At 41.2% G+C, this 20,561-nt stretch overlaps 1 protein-coding gene across 1 annotated transcript in view; it reads left to right on the forward strand.

Moving 5' to 3' along the window:
- Window positions 1-20,561, forward strand: part of LOC124267874 (daf-12-interacting protein 1-like) — a 38,102-nt gene that overhangs the window by 10,327 nt on the left and 7,214 nt on the right.

A 20,561-nucleotide genomic window follows, 5' to 3' on the forward strand; every position in this document is an offset into this window, starting at 1 on the left:
TGCATGATATTCTTGAATATTGTTATTTATGACAGACAAATCATTCAATTTATATTTCAGTGTGTAAATTTCAAAATTATAGCTTTTTGTATTATACACTCTTCAAAAAAAGAAAGACATTGGCCAAAAATAAGGAAATGTATTAAACGTATTTAAATATACATAAGTCGACACCGTCGTCGTCAGTCAGTAGTAGTCGTGTCAGGACAGGTCCAACTTTTGGTCAATGTGCTCGAATTCCAGCTTCTCTCAGAAGATTTCTGATGGTTTGGTCAGAAATTCTTCGGAGACCAGGCACCTGTCCTGCAGTGTCTGTTGCTGTAGCAAATCGGTGACGTAGGTGAAACACCCGGATGAATCAGTCCTGAGCAGGAGTGGTCACTCTTGGTCTTCTATTGTTGGGATAATTTTGGGTCAAATTGAAGCAGGTAGATCGATGTCATGATCGAGATATGGTGCTGTGGTGGACATTTAAGTGTCTTGCAACGGCAGACTGGGACTCTGCTTCCAAACGTCAAATGGCGATATTTCAGTCAGTAGCATTCAATCTTGGCATTTTGTATCTTCGTTTACGTCGTAAATTTCATAATGAAATGATGAATTTGGTTTGGCCTTTTGTTTCTACTCATGTGTCCGACACATTGCACATGCATTACGAGGAAACATTTTTCTGCATGCACTTTTCATGTATCGTTTTCATTTCTTATGAGAAACGTTTAGGGACCGTTCATAAATTATGGCTAGGGGGGGGGGGGAGTGATGATGATTTTTATGGAGACGCATGTACAATGTGAATTATCCCCCCTAAACTTTATGTACAAAATAAGTGACCCCCATGCATGTCATGTACAAATCAATGACCCCAACTCCCCTTCCCATAATTTCTAAGCATAATTTTATACATATTTTTATGTACAAAATTGCTGACCCCCCCTAATACGTGTGTTGATGACCCCCCTAGCTCCCCAGAACAAAATGGGTGACCCCCCACTTAAAATCATCATCACCCCACCTAGCCATAAATTTTGAACGGTCCCTTACAAACATATGTTGGGATGCATTTTCAAACATGGGAATCATCTTAATGATGATTGCTGTCAAAATTTATCAAAATGAACTGCTGAAAACGCCCATGCGTTTCTTGTTTTTAAAGAGTGTAGCTAAACTTTGCTAATCAAATGGATGACACAAGAGTTAATGGGTTTTTGTGTGTGAGGAAATTGTCTCGGCCTCATCTAAAAATATGCAAATATAGCCTCATAAGCTCTCCTTCATTACTCCCCTGCAAACGATGCTGTTCATAAAGAAAGGGCTTCTAGTATTGAGTGACTTGGTGGTCTTTCATTAAATATTTCAAGCACTGGATTGCTTGTTTCCATCATGACTATTTCCCAGCTACAAATAACTTGGCATGTTTCATTGCATTGGATGTGGAATATACCACATTTGGTTTATAGAGAATATGTTAACACATAATTTCTGTGAGACAAGTTGACCTCATTGTGATTGTCAATGTAGTTTTCAACATTAGGATCAAAGTCTCTCACAGCCAAGCAATGATTTACTGTCTACAACTAGTTTGACCACAGAGTGGGTTGTTACTTAATAGCAGATGTATATCATTGTGGTCGTTCAAGTAACTTATATTCTGGCTGGAGGTGTCACCTTCATGCTGTCAGTGTGACCTCCACAACGTGCTGTCGATAGGATCTATGTGTTGTTTATACCATGAACCAGTTCTCTGTGGCTTCAGGTAACCCCCTCGATAGGAAATCTGCGTGTTGTTTATACCCGAACCAGTTCTCTGTGGCTTCAGGTAACCCCATCGACAGGAAATCTGCGTGTTGTTTATACCCGAACCAGTTCTCTGTGGCTTCAGGTAACCCCATCGATAGGAAATCTGTGTGTTGTTTATACCCCGAACCAGTTCTCTGTGGCTTCAGGTAACCCCTCGATAGGAAATCTATGTGTTGTTTATACCCCACTGAACCAGTTCTCTGTGGCTTCAGGTAACCCCATCGATAGGTAAATCTATGTGTTGTTTATACCCTCGAACCAGTTCTCTGTGGCTTCAGGTAACCCCATCGATAGGAAATCTGTGTGTTGTTTATACCCCGAACCAGTTCTCTGTGGCTTCAGGTAACCCCATCGATAGGAAATCTGTGTGTTGTTTATACCCCGAACCAGTTCTCTGTGGCTTCAGGTAACCCCTCGATAGGAAATCTGTGTGTTGTTTATACCCCAAACCAGTTCTCTGTGGCTTCAGGTAACCCCATCGATGGGAAATCTGCGTGTTGTTTATACCCTGAACCAGTTCTCTGTGGCTTCAGGTAACCCCATCGATAGGAAATCTGTGTGTTGTTTATACCTGAACCAGTTCTCTGTGGCTTCAGGTAACCCCCTCGACCCCATCGATAGGAAATCTGTGTGTTGTGTTGTTTATACCCCCCGAACCAGTTCTCTGTGGCTTCAGGTAACCCCTCGATAGGAAATCTGTGTGTTGTTTATACCCTGAACCAGTTCTCTGTGGCTTACCCCAACCAGGTAACCCCTCGATAGGAAATCTGTGTGTTGTTTATACCCTGAACCAGTTCTCTGTGGCTTCAGGTAACCCCTCGATAGGAAATCTGTGTGTTGTTTATACCCCGAACCAGTTCTCTGTGGCTTCAGGTAACCCCCTCGATAGGAAATCTGCGTGTTGTTTATACCCGAACCAGTTCTCTGTGGCTTCAGGTAACCCCTCGATAGGAAATCTGCGTGTTGTTTATACCCGAACCAGTTCTCTGTGGCTTCAGGTAACCCCATGGATAGGAAATCTGTGTGTTGTTTATACCCTCGAACCAGTTCTCTGTGGCTTCAGGTAACCCCTCGATAGGAAATCTGTGTGTTGTTTATACCCCAACCAGTTCTCTGTGGCTTCAGGTAACCCCATCGATAGGAAACATGTGCTCTTGTTTATATTTCCTGTTTTATACCCTGAACCAGTTCTCTGTGGCTTCAGGTAACCCCATCGATAGGGAAATCTGTGTGTTGTTTATACCCGAACCAGTTCTCTGTGGCTTCAGGTAACCCCCTCGATAGGAAATCTGTGTGTTGTTTATACCCTGAACCAGTTCTCTGTGGCTTCAGGTAACCCCATCGATAGGAAATCTGTGTGTTGTTTATACCCCGAACCAGTTCTCTGTGGCTTCAGGTAACCCCCTCGATAGGAAATCTGCGTGTTGTTTATACCCCGAACCAGTTCTCTGTGGCTTCAGGTAACCCCCTCGATTGGCATGCTATGCGTTTCAATAGCCATTTAATTTTTTGAACGATCGCAAGGGCAGGGGTTGAGCTTTCCAAAGTGACAGTATTGTGTGGCATTCATTTGCTCTGTTTCTCACTGACGTCATGGAACGTGGCACGTGCATGCATGTTGGATACATGTCACTAATCTCTGAGTTTAAATCTTTATGTGTCTCCACAGGTTTGATAAATTTAGATTTTAAATTTTTGTATGCACAGTTTCTTTATGTGCCTAGTATATATTGTGGTCTTCTCATGCGCTACCCATAGGAGTTATGCTTGTGTAGGTGGGGGTAATGGCCCGTCAGAGACACTTGTCAGGCATGGACAAGACGAAGCAGCATTTCTTGAGGAAACCTCTGTACCTGTGAATGAAAGACAATCATGTGATAACTGTGTGAATATATTTGGTCGTAAACTGCTTGATTTTTGTTTCTTGCATAACTTTTACATGTTTAACAGTAGAACTCAAGGTGATAAAAGGGAGACTTCACCTATACATCAGAACAAGGATGGAGTGTTGTGGACTACTTCATAAGTTTAATGTTTTATCTGTCTCATAACTTAGTTGTTGACAGTAGAGTTGAATCAGAGCATATGCCTGTAATCCTTTGTTTTAATCTACAACATAGTCAGAATCCTGTAACCAATTCAATGCAAAATGCAGAATGTAACACCAATTTTACATATAAGTAGGATGATAATATGACTCCATTATTCTTAAGCTCAATGAATACGTCAAAAGAACAAGAAAAGAAGGTTCCTGTATGATAATGTCAAAAACTTGTCGAGATTTTGGAAGGAATTAAGAAGTCTCACTCATACAGATATTAGTACTTCAAACATTGAACCATACATGTGGATGAACCATTTTAAGAATGTGTTTAATAGTATAGATCCCCCGTTTTAATGTAGAGTTTAAGGTGTATGATGATAAACTGTATCCTTTAATCGCCAATTACTGATGTAGAAATTCATGATGCCCTCACCCATATAAAGAAAGGTAAATCATCTGGTCATGATCATATTGTTGTTAAAATGTTCTGAAACTCTCATTACTCCGTTTTTAAGAAATTTATTTAATGGAATGTTTGATTTGGCATTATTTCCAGAGCAGTGGACTGAGGCAATTATCATCCCCTTACATAAGAAAGGCAATAAGGATAATCCGGATAATTACAGGGGAATTTCACTTCTCTGTACAATAAGTAAAATATAATGGCCAATTCTTTTATATGGCGCTGAAGTTTGGGGTAATAATAATTTCCTATAAAATTGAAAATGTCCATCTCACTGCATGTAAAAAAAATTTAAATGTCAGTCCACAGACACCAAATGCCATTGTGTATGGTGAGGGTGGCCGATATCCACTGTACATAAATGCACAATGTCGATTTGTAAAATACTGGTTAAAACGTGTCTGTGTGTCAATATAGAATACCAAAGAAAGCTTAAGACATGTTACTTCTATTTTCACATGGTTTTGGGTATGTTTGGTTGCCTCAAGGTGTTGGTGATATTTCAGTTTTTCTTCAAATGTTTAAGAATGTTGCAGTTAATATGTATTTACAGTCATTGAATGGTATTATACAAGAAAGTTTTCGATATAGCGTATATAGACAATATAAAAGCCTACTAGAACAAGAAAAGTATCTGACTCTATTAACAAATAAAAAACAACGAAATATAATGATAAGACTTAGATGTGGAATTTTGAAATTAAAAGTTAACGAGGGAAGGTGGTTGGGAATTGAATTAAGTTAGCAATTATGTCAATTGTATAACACTGGAATTGAAGATGAGTATCATTTTCTCCTTGTATGTGAATACTATAGGAATTTAAGATAGCGTTATCTACAATGTATGTATCACCACAACATTAATATTCAAAAGTTTAGACAGCTAATGAATTCAAATTGTAGTGATGTATTAAATAATTTATGTAGATATGTTTGTCAAAGCTTCATCCAAAGAGAACAATATATTTGAAATCTGTAGCATATATAACATCCATGTACATTGAATGTAATTCATGTTCGATTTAAATGTATTGTACTTAGTGCATATGGCCTTCACATAAATAAACAACTTGACTTGATCTCCCTGATGTTAGCACAGGAACCTCATACTCTTCTCTGTGGCACACATGAATACATGTACACGAGTTACTTTTTTCTCATAACATTAACAATTTTTTGGCAGAGTTAGTTTTCCATTTATATATTAGATATGGATAAATCTAAAGGCAGCAAATGTATCTCGCCCCCCTTGGGTACTACAATTTGACTTGAGCTTTGACTTCAATTTCGTCCTCGCATAAAAGACTCAAGCAAATCAAAATTTATGTGTTGCCTAGCCTGTGATACAAAACATATTTACGTGTTGCCAAACAAATTTACGTGTTGCCTAGCCTGTGATACAAAACAAACTTATGTGTTGCCTAACTAAGCCTGTGGTCCAAAACAAATTTATGTGTTGCCTAGTCTGTGATACAAAACAAATTTACGTGTTGCCTAGCCTGTGGTCCAAAACAAATTTATGTGTTGCCTAACTAAGCCTGTGATACAAAACAAATTTATGTGTTGCCTAGTCTGTGATACAAAACAAACTTACGTGTTGCCAAACAAATTTACATGTTGCCTAGCCTGTGGTCCAAAACAAATTTATGTGTTGCCTAACTAAGCCTGTGGTCCAAAACAAATTTATGTGTTGCCTAACTAAGCCTGTGGTCCAAAACAAATTTATGTGTTGCCTAGCCTGTGATACAAAACAAATTTATGTGTTGCCTAGCCTGTGATACAAAACCAATTTACGTGTTGCCAAACAAATTTACGTGTTGCCTAGCCTGTGGTCGGTTGCCTAGCCTGTGGTCCAAAACAAATTTATGTGTTGCCTAACTAAGCCTCTGATACAAAACAAATTTACGTGTTGCCTAGCCTGTGGTCCAAAACAAATTTATGTGTTGCCTAACTAAGCCTGTGATACAAAACAAATTTACGTGTTGCCTAGCCTGTGGTCCAAAACAAATTTACGTGTTGCCTAACTAAGCCTGTGATACAAAACAAATTTACATGTTGCCTAGCCTGTGGTCCAAAACATATTTATGTGTTGCCTAGTCTGTGATACAAAACAAATTTACGTGTTGCCTAACTAAGCCTGTGATACAAAACAAATTTACGTGTTGCCTAACTAAGCCTGTGATACAAAACAAATTTACGTGTTGCCTAGTCTGTGATACAAAAACAAATTTACGTGTTGCCTAGCCTGTGGTCCAAAACAAATTTATGTGTTGCCTAACTATGCCTGTGATACAAAACAAATTTATGTGTTGCCTAGTCTGTGATACAAAACAAACTTACGTGTTGCCAAACAAATTTACGTGTTGCCTAGCCTGTAATACAAAAACAAATTTATGTGTTGCCTAACTAAGACTGTGATACAAAACAAATTTATGTGTTGCCTAGCCTGTGATACAAAACCAATTTACATGTTGCCTAGTCTGTGATACAAAACCAATTTACGTGTTGCCTAGCCTATGATACAAAACCAATTTACATGTTGCCTAGTCTGTGATACAAAACCAATTTACATGTTGCCTAGTCTGTGATACAAAACCAATTTACATGTTGCCTAGTCTGTGATAGTCTGTGATACAAAACCAATTTACATGTTGCCTAGTCTGTGATACAAAACCAATTTACATGTTGCCTAGTCTGTGATCCAAAACCAATTTACATGTTGCCTAGTCTGTGATCCAAAACCAATTTACGTGTTGTGATACAAAACCAATTTATATGTTGCCTAGCCTGTGATACAAAACCAATTTACATGTTGCCATAAGCCTTGATACAAAACAAATTTATGTGTTGCCAAGTCTGTGATACAAAACAAATTTACATGTTGCCTAACTAAGCCTGTGATACAAAACCAATTTACATGTTGCCTAGCCCTGTGATACAAAGCCAATTTACATGTTGCCTAGTCTGTGATACAAAACCAATTTACATGTTGCCTAGCCTGTGATACAAAACCAATTTACATGTTGCCTAGTCTGTGATACAAAACCAATTTACATGTTGCCTAGTCTGTGATACAAAACCAATTTACATGTTGCCTAGTCTGTGATCCAAAACCAATTTACATGTTGCCTAGTCTGTGATACAAAACAAATTTACATGTTGCCTAACTAAGCCCGTGATACAAAACCAATTTATGTGTTGCCTAGCCTGTGATACAAAACAAATTTATGTGTTGCCAAGTCTGTGATACAAAACCAATTTACGTGTTGCCTAACTAAGCCTGTGATACAAAACCAATTTACAGTTTGCCTAGCCTGTGATACAAAAAACAATTTATGTGTTGCCTAACTAAGCCTGTGATACAAAACCAATTTACGTGTTGCCTAACTAAGCCTGTGATACAAAACCAATTTACATGTTGCCTAGCCTGTGATACAAAACAAATTTACATGTTGCCTAGCCTGTGATACAAAGCCAATTTATGTGTTGCCTAACTAAGCCTGTGATACAAAACCAATTTATGTGTTGCCTAACTAAGCCTGTGATACAAAACAAATTTACGTGTTGCCTAGCCTGTGATACAAAGCCAATTTACGTGTTGCCTAACTAAGCCTGTGATACAAAACCAATTTACGTGTTGCCTAACTAAGCCTGTGATACAAAACCAATTTATGTGTTGCCAAGTCTGTGCAAAACAAATTTATCTTTGAGATAATAAAGTAGTGTTCTAGTCTGTTATGAAGTTTATTTAAAAATAATCTTATTGAATTTAATCTTTTAATTACAGCAATACTGCACGTTTTCTTTTGAAATGTCTCACCTTGAACAAAAGTCTGGTTACATATGAACATCTGACAGGATCATTACTCCTCCCTGTACCATGCCACTGAGTAACGAGTAGTAAAGGTTTTGTGAAACACAAGGTCATGTACAACATCTGACAGGATCATTACTCCTCCGTCTACCATGCCACTGAGAAACGAGTAGTAAAGGTTTTGTGTAACACAAGGTCACGTACAACAAAGGGCGTAAGTGAAAACTACAGCCTGAGGACAGTAAATACATTTCATGCATATTTGAGTGACAAGTATATTTTATCATCATATTTTGTCAGTTAATACCATCCCTTTTGACAAATATGATCATGATGTAATATATGACGACAAAGTAGTATCCTGCTGGTTTCCTGAAGTTGCGAAGCCGTTAACTCACACTGTTCATATACAGTTGTGTTATGTCACGTACTATATCAGTAAACTCTGTGAACCCCATAAAGGTAGTTACTGCAGCACTGTCAATATAAGTGTTATGTCACATACTATATCAGTAAGCTCTGTGAACCCCGTAAAGGTAGTTACTGCAGCACTGTCAATATAAGTGTTATGTCACGTACTATATCAGTAAGCTCTGTGAACCGGGTAAAGGTAGTTACTGCAGCACTGTCATTATAAGTGTTATGTCACAGTACTATATCAGTAAGCTCTGTGAACCGGGTAAAGGTAGTTACTGCAGCACTGTCAATATAAGTGTTATGTCACGGACTATATCAGTAAGCTCTGTGAACCGGGTAAAGGTAGTTACTGCAGCACTGTCAATATAAGTGTTATGTCACGTACTATATCAGTAAGCTCTGTGAACCGGGTAAAGGTAGTTACTGCAGCACTGTCAATATAAGTGTTATGTCACGGACTATATCAGTAAGCTCTGTGAACTGGGTAAAGGTAGTTACTGCAGCACTGTCAATATAAGTGTTATGTCACGTACTATATCAGTAAGCTCTGTGAACTGGGTAAAGGTAGTTACTGCAGCACTGTCAATATAAGTGTTATGTCACGGACTATATCAGTAAGCTCTGTGAACCGGGTAAAGGTAGTTACTGCAGCACTGTCAATATAAGTGTTATGTCACGGACTATATCAGTAAGCTCTGTGAACCGGGTAAAGGTAGTTACCTGTTACTGTCAATATAAGTGTTATGTCACCGGACTATATCAGTAAGCTCTGTGAACCGGGTAAAGGTAGTTACTGCAGCACTGTCAATATAAGTGTTATGTCACGGACTATATCAGTAAGCTCTGTGAACCGGGTAAAGGTAGTTACTGCAGCACTGTCAATATAAGTGTTATGTCACGGACTATATCAGTAAGCTCTGTGAACCGGGTAAAGGTAGTTACTGCAGCACTGTCAATATAAGTGTTATGTCACGGACTATATCAGTAAGCTCTGTGAACAGGGTAATGGTAGTTACTGTGTTGGCAGCACTGTCAATATAAGTGTTATGTCACGGACTATATCAGTAAGCTCTGTGAACCCCGTAAAGGTAGTTACTGTGTTGGCAGCACTGTCAATATGAGTAGGGTTTGGACCATAGTTGTATACATGTAGAGACATAAAATGTTGAATGAATCCAGTCTGGATGACCTGATGGTACAATAAGGTTTGAGATGGGCTATAAATAGACTGTTGTCAAAAGGAAGGCAGGGGAATAGCAGCCGATCCAGGACAAACAGCTCATGTTATGCTCCAGTGACCAGCTGGGCAGGTTGCTTGTTGAGGCATAAATCAAGTAGATTGTTGTCAGTGAACATGTCCCCTGTCAGATACAGGAGTACACTCCCTAACTCAGATACAGTATGGGGACATTGGTGGCAGGAGGGACTGGACATTCATTCTCAGGTAAGTAGTCAGCTGTTTCTTGAAGTGGTCACCTTGTGGCCAGGTAATATTCAGATGTGTCATTGTCTTAAGTGACATGTCATCATAGATGTGAAGTTGTGTGGTCTTACAAATATACATTCAGGTGTGTCCTTGTCTTAGTGACATGTCGTCATAGATGTGAAGTTGTGTTGTCTTACAAATATACATTCAGGTGTGTCCTTGTCTTAGTGACATGTCGTCATAGATGTGAAGTTGTGTGGTCTTACAAATATACATTCAGGTGTGTCCTTGTCTTAAGTGACATGTCATCATAGATGTGAAGTGGTGTGGTCTTACAAATATACATTCAGGTGTGTCCTTGTCTTAAGTGACATGTCATCATAGATGTGAAGTTGTGTGGTATTACAAATATACATTCAGGTGTGTCCTTGTCTTAAGTGACATGTCATCATAGATGTGAAGTTGAGTGGTCTTACAAATATACATTCAGGTGTGTCCTTGTCTTAAGTGACATGTCGTCATAGATGTGAAGTTGTGTGGTCTTACAAATATACATTCAGGTGTGTCCTTGTCTTAAGTGACATGTCATCATAGATGTGAAGTTGAGTGGTCTTACAAATATACATTCAGGTGTGTCCTTGTCTTAAGTGACATGTCATCATAGATGTGAAGTTGAGTGGTCTTACAAATATACATTCAGGTGTGTCCTTGTCTTAAGTGACATGTCGTCATAGATGTGAAGTTGTGTGGTCTTACAAATATACATTCAGGTGTGTCCTTGTCTTAAGTGACATGTCATCATAGATGTGAAGTTGTGTGGTCTTACAAATATACATTCAGGTGTGTCCTTGTCTTAAGTGACATGTCGTCATAGATGTGAAGTTGTGTGGTCTTACAAATATACATTCAGGTGTGTCCTTGTCTTAAGTGACATGTCGTCATAGATGTGAAGTTGTGTGGTCTTACAAATATACATTCAGGTGTGTCCTTGTCTTAAGTGACATGTCGTCATAGATGTGAAGTTGTGTGGTCTTACAAATATACATTCAGGTGTGTCCTTGTCTTAAGTGACATGTCAGTCATAGATGTAAAGTTGTGTGGTCTTACAAATATACATTCAGGTGTGTCCTTGTCTTAAGTCAGTGTAGGAAAGATGTAGAAAATCTAGCCTGTCCACAGGACTGGCAGGTCAAATTTTTTACCAGTCCTGCCAAAATCTAGCCTGTCCTCCAAATATAAATAAAACACAGGTGTGTCAGTAAATATTCAAAAGGTTATGATCATTATATATATGTCATTGGTTTGCTAAAAATATACATTCATGAGGTGTGTCCTTGATCTTTTTAACCCGTCATCCATGTGAAGTTCACCCGTCTCAGATGTTGGGACGGGCTATCTTTCCTACACTGCTTAAGTGGCATGTCATCATAGTTGTGTGGTCTTACAAATATACATTCAGGTGTGTCTCAGGAGGGACTGGACATTCATTCTCAGGTATGTAGTCAGCTGTTTCTTGAAGTGGTCACCTTGTGGCCAGGTAATATTCAGATGTGTCATTGTCTTAAGTGACATGTCGTTATAGATGTGAAGTTGTGTGGTCTTACAAATATACATTCAGGTGTGTCCTTGTCTTAAGTGGCATGTCGTCATAGATGTGAAGTTGTGTGGTCTTACAAATATACATTCAGGTGTGTCCTTGTCTTAAGTGACATGTCGTCATAGATGTGAAGTTGTGTGGTCTTACAAATATACATTCAGGTGTGTCCTTGTCTTAAGTGACATGTCGTCATAGATGTGAAGTTGGGGTTGTGTTGTCTTATTAGAATCATGGTGTTGTACTAGAATTCTTGGAAAGCACAATGTGGACTGGTGATTGAAGGTGATTTTTACCAGGTGATTGAGTTGGATGTTACTGTGTATTTGATGTGGATGTTACTGTGTATTTGATGTGGATGTTACTGTGTATTTGATGTGGATGTTACTGTGTGATGGCCTGCTTTCATTCACTCCTAGTTGTGTGTGTATAGGTTCTGCTTGATACGACTCTACACATCACTCTTGTCCTTCAATGTGATGGCCTGCTCCTACTTGGTGACACAATGGCCCTGACAGTTAGATTCATGAATGTTGTACATCCTTATGTAATACCTGATCTGAAGTGAGTCCCATCAAATGTGTGGATGTCATGTCTTATGGATGTCTCCTGTCACAGATCTTAGCACTTGTCCACCTTCATGCATCACTGCACTTATTTAATGTGTTAATCACCTTCACCATCACATCTCATCAAAGGTCAACAATGGTTACTTTGCTTCAGATACCTTCTCTATCTGCCATCACGTTACAGATATATTGTCCACACTGATGTATCAAGATATTGCAGTGATGATGCAGTACATGAATATAAATATGAGTCCTAGTAACACAAGCTGTATAGACCCGTGAAGATCCGGGGTAGAATAGGTTGCCATAAAAGGCGACTATGCTTGTCATAAGCGGCGACTATCGGGATCGGGTGGTCAGGCTCACTGACTTGGTTGACACATGTCATCTGTTCCCAATTGCGCAGATCGATGCTCATGCTGTTGATCACTGGATTGTCTGGTCCAGACTCGACTATTTACAGACCGCTGCCATATAGCTGGAATATTGCTGAGTGAGGCGTAGAAGTTCTGAACTAAACTCATTCACTCACTCACAAGCTGTATAAGGAAATAGTCGATATCACATATTACACAAATGACAGCTTAATTGCTGCACAGCAGATGAAAAGAGAGGATGGTCTAATACATTTTTCAGATGAAGTACATATTTACAGAATAATATGTCAACAATACTGTGACATGTAAACAATGGAATGACGTCATAGCTTGACACCCTTACATAAACAAAATCTATTTTTAGTAACTCAAGTCAAGATGACTTTTGGTCGGATCTGGGTTGGAGTCAATATGCTTTTTTGTTGATGGTCATGTGACCTGCCTCTAGACCAATCAGGTAGCCGGAAAAATATGCTTATATAATAATATGGGTTATTGGTCTGATGTTGTGATGTTATGGGGTATTGCTCTCATGTGTGTGATGTTACTGTGGTATTGCTCTGATGTTGCTGTGATGTTATGGGGTATTGCTCCTCTGACGTTGGGATGTTATGGGGGTATTGCTCTGATGTTGCTGTGATGTTTGTGTGATGATGTAGCTATCCTATTGCTGGGATGGTGTTGCTGTGATATTTGTTTTGTACAGGTATGTCATGACAGTACAGTTACACCTGTTTTGTACAGGTATGTCATAACAATAACAAATCCCCAAGTCTCTCCTCAATCTTTATGTTCTCCCCATCTCAGTCAGTCTCCCCTCATAACAGCCCCCCACTCCTCTTAGTTTACTTCCCCCTCACTCAGTCTCTGTCTTAGTTGTCCCAATCTTAGTTTCCTCCCCTCATCTTAGTTTCCTCCTCAGTCTCCCCTGTTAATTTCTCCCTTCCTCTTAGTTTCTTCCCACTCCTCTTAATTCCTCCTCCTCAGTCTTCCACTTAGTTTCCTCCCCTCCTCTTAGTTCCCTCTCTTAGTTTCATCCTCCTCTTAGTTTCCTCCCCCTCTTCAGTCTCCCTCTTAGTTTCCTCCCATTCTTCCCAGTTTCCCCCCTCCTCAGCCTCCCCTCTTAGTTTCCTTGCCCTTCTATTAGTTTCCAACCCCTTCTCACTGTTTCCTCTCTTAGTTTCCCCCCTTCTCTTAGTCTCCTCCCTATCCACACAGTTGCTCCTCTTCCTTTTAGTTTCCTCCCCCTTCTCAAAGTCTCCCCTTGTCTTAGTCTCCTCCCTATACTCACAATCGCCTCCTCCTCTTCGTCTCCTCCCAATCCATACAATCTCCTCTTCCTCTTTGTCTCCTCCCCATCCACACAATATCCTCCTCTTCGTCTCCTCCCTATCCACACAATCTCCTCCTCCTCTTCGTCTCCTCCCCATCCACACAATCTCCTCCTCCTTTTCATCTCCTCACTATCCACACAATCACCTCCTCTTCGCGTCTCCTCCCTATCCACAGTCTCCTCCTCCTCCTCTTCTGCCTCCTCCCCCCATCCACACAATCTCCTCCTCTTCTTCATCTCACTCACCCACCTCACACCCTCCTCATTGATCTCCTCCCCATCCACACAATCTCCTCCTCCTCTTCGCCTCCTCCCCATCCACACACCTCCTCCTCCTTTTCGCCTCTCCTCCCTATCCACACTGTTGTTGCTCCCTCTTCTCTTGCTTCCTCCCCTTGTCAGTCTCCCCGTTGTCTTAGTCTCCTCCCTATACTCACAATCTCCTCCTCCCTCTGTCTCTCACCATCCACACAATCTCCTCCTCTTCCTCCTCTCCATCCACACCACCTCTCCCTCTTGTCTCCCCATCCCCATCCACCTCCTCCTCCTGCTCTTATTCTCCTCCCTATCCACACAGTTCCTCCTCTTTCTCTTGGATTTCCTCCTTGTCTGGTCCTCCGTTGTCTTAGTCTCCTCCCCTATACTCACAATCTCCTCCTCCTCTTCATCTCACTATCCACACATCTCTCACCTCTTCGCCTCCTCCTCCATCCCACCTGATCACACCTCCCCTCTTCGTCTCCTCCCCATCCACACAATCTCCTCCTCCCTCTTAAGTCTCCTCCCTATCCACACATTGGTTGCTCCTCTTTCTTAGTTCCTCCCCTTGTCGGTCTCCCGTTGTCTTAGGTCTCCTCCCTATACTCACAATCTCCTCCTCCTCTTACGTCTCTCCTCTATCCACACAGTTGCTCCTCTTTCTCTTGGTTTCCTCCCTTGTCAGTCTCCCCGTTGTCTTAGTCTCCTCCCTATACTCACAATCTCCTCCTCCTCTTCATCTCACTATCCACACAATCTCCTCCTCTTCGTCTCCTCTCCATCCACACAATCACCTCCCCTCTTCGTCTCCTCCCATCCACAATCTCCTCCTCCCTTCCGTCTCCTCCCTATCCACACAGTTGCTCCTCTTTCTCTTGGTTTCCTCCCCTTGTCAGTCTCCGTTGTCTTAGTCTCCTCCCTATACTCACAATCTCCTCCTCTCTTCATCTCCCTATCCACACAATCTCCTCCTCTTAGATCTCCTCTCCATCCACACAATCTCCTCCCCTCTCTTGCGTCTCCTCCCCATCCACACAATCTCCTCCTCCTCTTCGTCTCCTCCCTATCCACACAGTTGCTCCTCTCTTCTCTCTTAGTTTCCTCCCTTGTCAGTCTCCCTTGTCTTAGTCTCCTCCCCATCCACACAATCACCTCCCCCTCTTCGTCTCCTCCCCATCCACACAATCTCCTCCTCCTCTTCGTCTCCTCCCTATCCACACAGTTGCTCCTCTTTCTCTTAGTTTCCTCCCCCTTGTCAGTCTCCCGTTGTCTTAGTCTCCTCCCTATACTCACAATCCTCTTCATCTCACTATCCACACAATCTCCTCCTCTTCGTCTCCTCTCCATCCACACAATCACCTCCCCCTCTTCGTCTCCTCCCCATCCACACAATCTCCTCCTCCTCTTCGTCTCCTCCCTATCCACACAGTTGCTCCTCTTTCTCTTAGTTTCCTCCCCCTTGTCAGTCTCCCGTTGTCTTAGTCTCCTCCCTATACTCACAATCTCCTCCTCCTCTTCGTCTCCTCCCTATCCACACAGTTGCTCCTCTTTCTCTTAGTTTCCTCCCCCTTGTCAGTCTCCCGTTGTCTTAGTCTCCTCCCTATACTCACAATCTCCTCCTCCTCTTCATCTCACTATCCACACAATCTCCTCCTCTTCGTCTCCTCTCCATCCACACAATCACCTCCCCCTCTTCGTCTCCTCCCCATCCACACAATCTCCTCCTCCTCTTCGTCTCCTCCCTATCCACACAGTTGCTCCTCTTTCTCTTAGTTTCCTCCCCCTTGTCAGTCTCCCGTTGTCTTAGTCTCCTCCCTATACTCACAATCTCCTCCTCCTCTTCGTCTCCTCCCCATCCACACTATCTCCTCCTCCTCTTCGTCTCCTCCCTATCCACACAGTTGCTCCTCTTTCTCTTAGTTTCCTCCCCCTTGTCAGTCTCCCCTTGTCTTAGTCTCCTCCCTATACTCACAATCTCCTCCTCCTCTTCGTCTCCTCCCCATCCACACAATCTCCTCCTCCTCTTCATCTCCTCCCTATACTCACAATCTCCCCTTGTCTTTGTCTCCTCCCTATCCACACAGTCTCCTCCTCCTCTTCGTCTCCTCCCCTCCACACAATCTCCTCCTCCTCTTTGTCTCCTCCCTATCCACACAATCTCCCCTACCTTGTCTCTCTTCCCCCTCCTCACACTCATCTGACAATAATTGTATGGTGTTTCTGCAGATGAATAATTATGTAATATACAAAGGTATGTCTGGCATGTCAGTTTAGTCAGGTTTAATAGCTACAATGTGCACCTGATACCCTGAAGACTTTACATGATACAACTGTGTGAGTGGAGTTTGGAGAACATGCAGATGTGATGCTTAGTCTGTCTCCCAGTCCTTGAACTGTACTATTGTCCCTTCTGGAAAGCCCTTTCTGCTTTGCGGGAGCCTTAAATGATGCAAGTCTTGACTTTCCTGAAGTAATCTCCCTACTCAGTGGTGGCTCCTTTTCATGGCATGTTTTGTTTCTGTCAAAATGATAAACAGTCTAGAGTGATGCTCTGAAACATTTAGCTCTACTTAAATGTAAATGCACTTGAGTGGTAAGCCAGTTAAATGTAAGATAGACGTTTATGATCAGTGCCTACTCACAGAAGCCACAATGGAAGAATTTTTAATCCTCAGGAATTGCAATAAACTTGATATAAATATTTTCTCGTGCAAATATGTAACAAAAAAAAATTGAAACTGTGTTTGAATTCACTTAAGACAAGTTTGGGGTGATGGAGCAATCTTGACACTATATTCGTCTTGGCATTTTGACCGAGACTATCATTTTTCAAAATTGTGATTATTAATGCTTAAACACAAATTGACTTATGCAGGTACTTGCTCAGGAGATGACTCATTTCAAAGTCTGCTTGTAACATATATTACCTGAACACAGACTTCCATGCTAAAGGTTCTTCCTCTTCATGTAGCTTACATATTTCGTCAAGTATCACCTCTGAGGCTTGATTAAACAAAGAATGCATCAAGCTCTAAAGTCAGTCTCTGCGTAAATCTTGTTCCCAGGATTAGTGTGACTCTTACTATTACAGCCTAGTCTTGTGTGAGTAGAAGCACATTGTAGTTTAAATCCGTGAAGGACTGATGTGGTAATTACCATGGGCAACTGATAACACTCACATGTCGTCACAGTCAGTACAGTACTGACTGTAGATAATGGCAGCTTGTACTCAATGGTGGCTACACTATAATTAATGTTGGTGGGGTTTCATGTTATTGTGCAGAAAGGAAATTTCCCATGGATGTGTAGGTAATGAAAGTTTTCATATTCAGTTACATGTGGGGAGCATAGGTCACCAGTAACAGATTTGGTTGACTGAATCTCCTGTGTGTGTTGTTCATGATTTCCTTGATTGCATCTCCTGTGTGTGTTGTTCATGATTTGGTTGATTGCATCTCCTGTGTGTGTTGTTCATGATTTGGTTGATTGCATCTCCTGTGCATGTTGTTCATGATTTGGTTGATTGCATCTCCTGTGCGTGTTGTTCATGATTTCCTTGATTGCATCTCCTGTGCGTGTTGTTCATGATTTCCTTGATTGCATCTCCTGTGCGTGTTGTTCATGATTTGGTTGATTGCATCTCCTGTGCATGTTGTTCATGATTTCCTTGATTGCATCTCCTGTGCGTGTTGTTCATGATTTCCTTGATTGCATCTCCTGTGGTGTTGTGCATGATTTGGTTGATTGCATCTCCTGTGCGTGTTGTTCATGATTTCCTTGATTGCATCTCCTGTGCATGTGTTGTTCATGATTTCCTTGATTGCATCTCCTGTGCGTGTTGTTCATGATTTGGTTGATTGCATCTCCTGTGCGTGTTGTGCATGATTTCGTTGATTGCATCTCCTGTGCGTGTTGTTCATGATTTGGTTGATTGCATCTCCTGTGCGTGTTGTGCATGATTTGGTTGATTGCATCTCCTGTGCATGTTGTTCATGATGATGATTGCATTCCTTGATTGCATCTCCTGTGCGTGTTGTGCATGATTTTGATTGATTGCATCTCCTGCATGTTGTTCATGATTTGGTTGTTGCTGTGTTGTTCATGATTTCCCTTGATTGCATCTCCATGTTGTGCGTGTTGTCTCATGATTTGTTGTTGTTGATTTGGTTGATTGCATCTCCTGTGCGTGTTGTTCATGATTTGGTTGATTGCATCTCCTGTGCATGTTGTTCATGATTTCCTGTGCATGTTGTTTGATTGCATCTCCTGTGCGTGTTGTTCATGATTTGGTTGATTGCATCTCCTGTGCATGTTGTGTTGTTCATGATTTGTTCATGATTTTGATTGCATCTCCTGTGCGTGTTGTTGCATGATTTCCTTGATTGCATCTCCTGTGCGTGTTGATTGCATGATTTGATTTGATTGCATCTCCCTGTTGTGCATGTCTTGTTGCATGATTTGTGCATGATTTTTTAGTGCATCTCTCAGCGTGTTTGTGCATGATTTATTTTAGTGGTAGCTGTATGATGTCATTATTCAATTATGTGTTTGATTGTGTGATAGCTGTATGATGACATAATTGTTTATGGACATGGTCGATGCATGTATATAGTCATTATCCATGGATAAAGTTTAGATGTTGAACTAACTTGCATGTTTTGTTTATCAACATGAACTTCTGTTCAAGTGGGTACACTATCGACTACAGATGATTCACTTGTTATACCCCCATCACACCAAACACGTTCTCAGTACGTTCTTGAAAACTGTTCGGATCCGCTGTTAACAGTCTCTATAAGTACTTATGAGGTGAGGTGAAATTGGGTTTAACGTCGTACTTGAGAATATTTCGCTCATTTGACGACGTGCATGCATGTGTATGTGTATGTGAGGCTGCTTGTACTAGCCCAGACTTAAGCTGGTTTTATAGTGCTAGCTCACTGAGATACCACGGCGCAGTGAAACATGAATACCCCACTCAGACACATTATATTGACTCCGAGCCGACCAGTCCTTGTTGTATCCATAAATGCCGAGCGCCAGGCAGGGACCAACAAGTACCATATTTTAACGTCTTTTGGTATGACGTGGTCAGGGATCAAACCCGCGACCTTCCGCTCTCCCGGGCGGAAGCTCTAACCACTACACCACGGAGGCGGTCTATAAGAACTTATGGACAGGCTTGATCGGACTAGGGATGGAAGGGTGCTCCAGAACATTGAACATGTCCATCGTTCTACTTGTTCTAAAATGGGATGGAGTGACAACGTACTTAAAACGAGATTGCAGTCTTATGAACGGAATTGCCACATGACAAATGGAAATGCTGTACTTCAATCTTACTGGGGACGTGTGCGGACGTAGTGCAGTCGGGGATCAGTTGCAATACAGTTGTACATAGTTTCAACCACATCCATCCTGTTCGCAGACCGAACTCAACCACATTACGTCCTTAGTTAGTTGCTATTCTGTGCAATTATGTTCAAAACAAAGTGAATTGTTCTGAAGAAGTTTGCAATATGTTTCTACACAGTTTTAAAAGTTCACAATGAGTTCTCACAAAGTTCTTTCTATGTCAACACCGTGTGCAGTACCATATGACAAGTAAGGGTATAAATACATGCGTTTTTAACACATTCATCATTTGGGATAGAGATTTCTACCTGTGAAACATGAACAAGTTTGCAGGTGTCAACATGTTGAATGCTGGTTTGCTGCATTTTTTATTGGAAGCAGAGCAAGAGTACATTGAGTTGGTAGAGCACGAAAGGAGGAAAGGAACAAAAACTTGTTGGGTGAGAAACTGGCTTAAACCTTAGAGGCAAAATAGCTGTGGGACATTGTCATCAGCTGATGGAGGAGGTCCACCTTGATGGTCGTGAATGGAAATGGGCAAGAACATGCTGGGTACTTATAGAAATTGGGCCTGCACGTGATTGCTATTATCAGAGCTACAGATAACTTTTTGGGTCATTGAGTTATGTACTCGCTTGTGTTCATCTCAATTGGGTATCCTAATTTTTCTTTGAGTAACCAAATAAATTGTACTCACCTCACTCAAACTCAATTGAGTATTTTGCCATTTTCCATTCATTTTAAAAATATAATAAAGTTTAAATGTTAGTGTTTGTTATTTATATTTGATCTGTAATAGACTGACTGACTGACTGAGTTTGGTTTTACGCCGCTTTTAGCAATATTCCAGCAATATCATGGCGGGGACACCAGAAATGGGCTTCACTCATTGTACCCATGTGGGGATTCGAACCCAGGTCTTCGGCATGACGAGCCAACGCTTTAACCACTAGACTACCCCACCGCCCCGATCTGTAATAGAGGAACGATAAGAAAGACTGCAAGTTGTCAAGTTCATATCCCGAAATAGAACCTCTCAGTAAACCTCAGTTATTTTATCTATCCACCGGTACACAAGCTAAGATTTGACATTTCCATGTGTACGCATGTAAGA

The sequence above is a fragment of the Haliotis rubra genome, unplaced genomic scaffold (assembly GCF_003918875.1).
Source record: "Haliotis rubra isolate DU_JTF1 unplaced genomic scaffold, ASM391887v1 Scf1343, whole genome shotgun sequence".
Lineage (NCBI taxonomy): Eukaryota > Metazoa > Mollusca > Gastropoda > Lepetellida > Haliotidae > Haliotis > Haliotis rubra.